This window comes from Hemitrygon akajei, chromosome 6 (assembly GCF_048418815.1).
Source record: "Hemitrygon akajei chromosome 6, sHemAka1.3, whole genome shotgun sequence".
Taxonomy (NCBI): domain Eukaryota; kingdom Metazoa; phylum Chordata; class Chondrichthyes; order Myliobatiformes; family Dasyatidae; genus Hemitrygon; species Hemitrygon akajei.
Window position 1 is genome coordinate 81,087,587 of NC_133129.1, and position 6,524 is coordinate 81,094,110.

General features: G+C 40.9%; 1 long non-coding RNA gene across 2 annotated transcripts in view; it reads right to left on the bottom strand.

Annotated features, from left to right (window-relative positions):
- The window catches only part of LOC140729189 (uncharacterized), a 50,153-nt gene extending 47,067 nt beyond the window's left edge, over window positions 1-3,086 (bottom strand). For both annotated transcript variants that reach the window (XR_012099283.1, XR_012099284.1), the window contains exons 1-2: window positions 2,950-3,086; window positions 858-1,063 (exon numbers count right to left, since the gene is read on the bottom strand). This is a non-coding gene — a long non-coding RNA (uncharacterized lncRNA). The remainder of the gene's footprint in view (window positions 1-857; window positions 1,064-2,949) is intronic.
- Between the last annotated feature and the right edge of the window lie 3,438 nt (window positions 3,087-6,524).

A 6,524-nucleotide genomic window follows, 5' to 3' on the forward strand; every position in this document is an offset into this window, starting at 1 on the left:
TGAGCTCATAGAACACTACAGCACAGTACAGGCCCTTCAGCCCAAATTGTTGTACCACCCTTCGAACCTACTTCGAGATCAATCTAACCCTTCCCTCCTATGTAGCCTTCCATTTTTCTATCATCCATGTGTCTATCTTAGAGTTTCTTAAATACCCCTAATGTATATGCCTCTCCCACCATCCCTGGAAGGGCAGTTCATGCACTCACCACTCTCTGTGTAAAAGCTTGTCGCTGACATCTCCCCTATACTTTCCTCCAATCACCCTAAAGTTATCCAGTTTCTACCCTGGGCAAAAGTTTCTGGCTATCCACTCAATCTATGTCTCTCATCATCTTGCACACCTCTATCAAGTCAGCTCTCATCCTCCTTCACTGCAAAGAAAAAACCCTGGCTCACTCAACCTATCCTCATAAAATATGCTCTCTAATCCAGGCAGCATCTTGGTAAATCTCCTCTGCAGCCCTGCACCCTCTCTAACACTTCCTCATGCTTTCTACAATGAGGTGAGCTTATTATAGATGTTTAACCTTGAAACTGGAATTGCATTATTACTGTCACAAGTACCGAGGTAAAATGAAAGGCTTCTCTTACATACTGTTCATTTAGATCAAATCATTACATAGTGTATTGAGGTAAAGCAATAAATGGGGCAGAATAAAGTGCAACAGCTACAGAGAAAGTGAAGTGCAGATAGACAATCAGGTGCGAGAACAGAGCGACATATAAACACAAAAGATTCTGCAGCTGCTGGAAGTCTGGAGCACGCACGTTAAATGCTGGAAGAACTCAGCAAGTTAGGCGCCATCTATGGAGGACAATGAACAATTGGATTTTGGAATGAGAGATGATGGTACCTGACTGGATGAGCTCCTCTAAGAACATAATGAGATGCGTTGTGAGGTCAACAGTCCATCTTATTGTAGTAGGGAACCATTCAGTAGCTTTATAGCAGTGGAGTGGAAGCTGTCCTTGAGTTGAGTTTGTTATGGAGTCCAGAAGGATGCAAGATGTCCATTTGGAAGATAAGGTGTTTAACCTTGTCAGAACACCGCAGGAGGCCCTAGACAGATATCACAGAGTGGGAGTGAGATGGAAAATCAAAGTCCTAACAATTTCCTTTTTGTTTCAGATTTTCTTCATCTGTCAGTTTTCTAATATAAAGACCTGATGTACTGCCATCCTAGTCTATCAGGATATAGCCATTGCCTGAATTCATGGATCATGTGACTCAGTAAGGCGGCAAACCCATGTCTGAAGAAAGGAAGACATGAAGTGTGAGAATGCCACACTTGGATTGTGGAAGTGATTCAGATCTGTCTTGAAGACTGTTGTCACTGGTATTGTTGAGTGTTTCACATTGTTATGATATTTACAGATTTGGTCGCTGATACAGGAAAAGAAGTGGGGAAATAATATTTTAAACTTTGGGTTCTAAGAATTTATCATGAATGAATAACAATCTCTCAATTACAAGATTAATTCTCCACCTATTGATATTGTTCCTGGGCTGTAGCTTTTTATTGGCTCACCATACCCAAAGGACTGGAACTCCAGAACATCTTCCAATGTTTACATAATACATGGATTTGTTTTCACTCAGTGCCTTCTGTAACTTACTATTTTCTAAATCTTTCTGAGAAATGGTTAATTTTATAAACAGAGACATTATAGTTTCAAAATTCCACTAATTTGTTGTGGGGCTGCCTCAGCAGTTTGCACTCTGCCCATTAGATTCATTCCATTGACCTCAGTGAAATGTATACTGAAGGCAATGTATATATGAAGGAATGAAGGAAATGTATATATGAACTGCAAATGTGAGTGAACGGCAGTTTAGCATTACCGATTGAGGATGAAAATATGATAACGGAACCTCTGCTAACTTCTACCATCAAAAGACCTGGGTAACATTTTGATAAGTAACAATTTATTTTAGAACTTTTTCTGAAAAGAGTACAGTACTGTTCAAAAGTCATGGGCACATATAGATATATAGCTAGGGCGCCTTAGGTTTTCGCACAGTACTGTAGTAGTTTTATGCACTGTACTGCTGCCACAAAAAAAAATCATGACATACATGAGTGAAGATAAACCTGATTCGGATATGTGTCTCTATTGTGGACTAAGAGTGAAAGGAGAGGGAGAGGGGAGGGAACAGGAAGCACCAGGGGGACATTCTGCCTTGATCAATAAACCAATTGTTTGGAATCAAATGACCTTGCCCGGTGTCTCAGGGCTTGGTCTGTCTGCACTCCCCCCCAACCCCACTGCCCCAGCACTCTTTCTTTGCCACCTGTCCCTCACCCCTCCCGCGGCACTCCACCCTCACCATTCCCAACATTCTTCGCTCCAGACAGATTTACAAACTCATTCTCTGCTCCAAGTTGACAAACACAGTACTGTACAAAAGTCTTGGGCACCCTAGCTGTCGATATGTGCTTAAGGATTTTGCTTCTCACAGCAAGGGTGGCAGCATTGCCTAATAACATAAGGATTAGCCTTGGACAACCAGATGTCAGGGTTAGCACAAGACAGGTAAATGAATCAACGTTGCAGATCTAAGCTCTCCTCAGAAGAGCACCAGAGACTAGCACATATGAGGGTTTCCACTCTTTAATTTTACTTCTTTTCAAGCAGCGGTGCTGAATTTCAGGGGAATTTTAACTGACTTTGTGCCTAAGGGATACAATTATATTGAAGCATTCAGCAATAGTATACAGTCCACAAATGTGAACTGTTTTGGTCCAGTATGTTTCTGGCCCTCAAGATTCGGAGCAAAGAATTTAGGTCAAGATGTGAAGATTTTAATCTTATCTTTCTTTATATGTTTATCACTTCCAGCCAGCAATAATTGGTTAGCTGTTAAGAATTGCTTGTGAATTCCTTAGGACAGAAGCCAGACTAATATACTGTACCTTCATGAAGAAACGATGAAAGCCGGCTCACCTGGATAAAAGCTTATTGTAACTCGCACAGCCTGCACTCTCGGCTCCTTCATGCAGACCTTCCCTCATTGCTTTGCTTTGCAAATTTAGCTTTGTGTTTGAGGAGCTCGTTTGGAAATGACATGATTTTAGCACCTCCTCACGTTTAGTCAGCTTTGGGGAGGACAGAAGTTTGATTACCAAAACGATGTTTTAGTTGCCAGTGAAAATACTGTTTATCAAAACTCTGGGGATTAAACAGTATATTTTCCAAATTCTGAAACATGATCTTACCTTACATAAATCCATTTATGTCAGAATATAATAATGTAACCAAGACACAGAAATCAGTGGGGAAGACTTTACAAAGCAGTCTGACAGTGATAGGAACACAAAAAGAAGAAGGACAATGGAAGTTTAAGCTGCTGGAAGAATAACAGTTGCACAATTACCATGAGTCATTGAGCAATAAGGATGAGAATAATCCAAGAAAAGGCTTCCTACACCAGGAAGAGTTTGGCACTTGCTCGTATTTATCAGTCTTGAGCGTCTTTTGTCATTTTGCCTATTCTTTAAGTTTATTCATGTTTGGAATTCGTTAGTTTTCCTAGTATTGACTTCATTTTTTGCTGTTCCCACATCCAATTTGGATATTGTGCTTCTGATTCTAACATCTAAATTATTAACATAAACGGTGACAACTGTGTCTCACTCTCCTCCTTCCACTGGGGATAGCCAGCCTTTACTCTGACATTCTGTGGCCATCCTTGTTTCCATGCTCCCGATCCTCTGACCTTATTCAGTATTCCATAACGGATGCCTTTTCCAAAGACTTTTGAACATTTAAGTGATATTAACTGTATAATTATCACCTACTCTCATTGTTACTTCTATAAAAACAACTAAGGTTTGTCATGTAGATTTTGTCTTTCAAAATCTATGAGATATATATTCGTTATTTTACTTCACTGACTCTGACTGTTCTTCTAATCTCCTTTGGGAGGATGCCTATTTTTATTCTTACCACCAATGTTAAGCTCAGAGGTCAATAATTCCTGCATACACATCGTATCCCCTTTCTTAAATATACACATCACACTAGCTATTTACCAGTCCTCTGGCACAATGCTTTTTTTCCCATTAATTAACTAAATATTTGAAAATCTCCAGTGCTGCTTCTTGTTTCTCTCCTAGAATCTTTTGATGTACATGGACACAATCTGTCTGGAGCAGCAGTTTTATCCTCAGAGTTGAATATTTTCTTTTTATTTTAAATAACTTTTTTGTTTTGAAGTCCACTTGCAGTGCTGTGCAAAAGTGTTAGGGACATGTACATCTCCCTGCCTCCTTCCACTCTCAGTCCACAATTGAGACCCATATTAGAATCAGATTTAATATTACTCTAATATGTAATGACATTTTGGTTTTTTTTGCTGCGGTACAGTGCAATACATAAAGTTACTACAGTGTTGTGCAAGAGTGTTAAGACACCCTTGCTATATATGTGTATCTGCCTAAGACTGTTGCACAGTGCTGTATTTCATGATTTTATTCCTTAACAGCCCTATTCCATTCTAAATTTTAAATTCTTAATGTGTCCGTTCAGCATCTATCTTTTCCATCTGAACCTTCCACCTTTTTTTTCTTGTCTCTCTGATATTTTTCCAAAATTGTTAGCTCTCTCAATGTTTAATTCCTAGTGCTGATATTTCATCAGCCATTTTCAATAATTCCTGCTACTGTTGGGTACTTCCAAAGTATGATTATCTTCGGCTCCCCTGTTGTATTCTGGACAGTGCGCAAAGCCCTTTCATTTACTTGAACTCATGAACTACAATTTCCTCTCATTTCATGTTTACCTGTTACCTAACTGGTACCAGGGCCCCACAAAAAGGCAGCCTTCTCTCTCATTCTAGCTTGTTAACCACTTGTTATTTCTTCTAATTTATCTGCTTCTGTGGCAGAAGATATGTGGTTCAGTTCAAGCAATAATCGACAGATTATTACCCTTTGAGTTCATTGTTTTAAATTTGGAGCATACTTTCTGCTACTCCTTCACCAGGCCATCTTCCCTCTTCCTTATTTTGTCACTTGTACCAATATGGACCATGACACCTATGACCCAATCCTTTCACTGCCAGTGACTCCAATCCCTCCACGGCTGGAGTTTCTGTCACCTCTCTATTGGAGTCGCCATTCCTCCACTTTGTGGAGTCTAATCTTCCTGGACCTGCTGTCTCTAGTCTTTCCATTACAGATATCTCCAGTCTATCCAGTATAACTAAATCTATTCTGAGGAAAAGGGATAAAACATTTGTCTTCAGAATAGGAATAGATAGATAGATAGATAGATAGATAGATAGATAGATAGATAGATAGATAGATACTTTATTCATCCCCATGGGGAAATTCAACTTTTTTTCCAATGTCCCATACACTTGTTGTAGCAAAACTAATTACATACAATACTTAACTCAGTAAAAAAATATGATATGCATCTAAATCACTATCTCAAAAAGCATTAATAATAGCTTTTAAAAAGTTCTTAAGTCCTGGCGGTAGAATTGTAAAGCCTAATGGCATTGGGGAGTATTGACCTCTTCATCCTGTCTGAGGAGCATTGCATCGATAGTAACCTGTCGCTGAAACTGCTTCTCTGTCTCTGGATGGTGCTATGCAGAGGATGTTCAGAGTTATCCATAATTGACCGTAGCCTACTCAGCGCCCTTCGCTCAGCTACCGATGTTAAACTCTCCAGTACTTTGCCCACGACAGAGCCCGCCTTCCTTACCAGCTTATTAAGACGTGAGGCGTCCCTCTTCTTAATGCTTCCTCCCCAACACGCCACCACAAAGAAGAGGGCGCTCTCCACAACTGACCTATAGAACATCTTCAGCATCTTACTACAGACATTGAATGACGCCAACCTTCTAAGGAAGTACAGTCGACTCTGTGCCTTCCTGCACAAGGCATCTGTGTTGGCAGTCCAGTCTAGCTTCTCGTCTAACTGTACTCCCAGATACTTGTAGGTCTTAACCTGCTCCACACATTCTCCATTAATGATCACTGGCTCCATATGAGGCCTAGATCTCCTAAAGTCCACCACCATCTCCTTGGTCTTGGTGATATTGAGACGCAGGTAGTTTGAGTTGCACCATATCACAAAGTCCTGTATCAGTTTCCTATACTCCTCCTCCTGTCCATTCCTGACACACCCTACTATGGCCGTGTCATCAGCGAACTTCTGCACATGGCAGGACTCCGAGTTATATTGGAAGTCTGATGTGTACAGGGTGAACAGGACCGGAGAGAGTACGGTTCCCTGCGGCGCCCCTGTGCTGCCGACCACCGTGTCAGACCTACAGTCTCCCAACCGCACATACTGAGGTCTATCTGTCAAGTAGTCCACTATCCAATCCACCATGTGAGAGTCTACTCCCATCTCCGTTAGTTTGTGCCTTAAGATCTTGGGCTGGATGGTGTTAAAGGCACTAGAGAAGTCAAGGAATGTAATCCTCACAGCACAACTGACCCCCTCTAGGTGAGAGAGTGATTTGTGCAGCAAATACGTGATAGCATCCTCCACTCCCACCTTCT